Below are 554 nucleotides of genomic sequence, written 5' to 3' on the forward strand. Positions count from 1 at the left end.
ATGAACAAACATAAAATCTGTTTACTCAGTTTTGCTCTTAAATAGTTTTTCATTATTTAAATCTTCCAGGTTCTATTCAAGTTGAGCTCAATCAACAGCATTTGTAGCATAACATTGATTACAATTCAAATACATTTTGACTTGCCTCTCTTTTTCTTCTTGGTTACAATGTGGCAATTACAATGGAATTCAATGAGGCCAATCCATACATTTTAAAATATTGTTTCAAAAGTATAGTCACAAGACAAATAGTATGCTTGTTAACATGATTTAGTGTGATAAAATTGCTTACTAACCTTAACTGTGTAAAGTTATAGCCAATTTTACAACATTACCATGTCAACAAACCCTTAAAACCATAAAACTATGCTTTAAACATCTTTACAGTTCAAATAACACACAGGTTTTAACAGCAGAATTAATATTTCTTCTCTGGTGCATTTTTGGGATGCTACCCGCAATTTTTCATAATCAAATTTGAAAGCTTGCCATTTACACCTAATTTGTAAAAAATTGGTCTAATTTATCAGAAAACCCACCCAAATAAAAAAAGA

The sequence above is a fragment of the Xyrauchen texanus genome, chromosome 9, assembly GCF_025860055.1.
Source record: "Xyrauchen texanus isolate HMW12.3.18 chromosome 9, RBS_HiC_50CHRs, whole genome shotgun sequence".
In the NCBI taxonomy this organism is placed as follows: Eukaryota; Metazoa; Chordata; class Actinopteri; order Cypriniformes; family Catostomidae; genus Xyrauchen; species Xyrauchen texanus.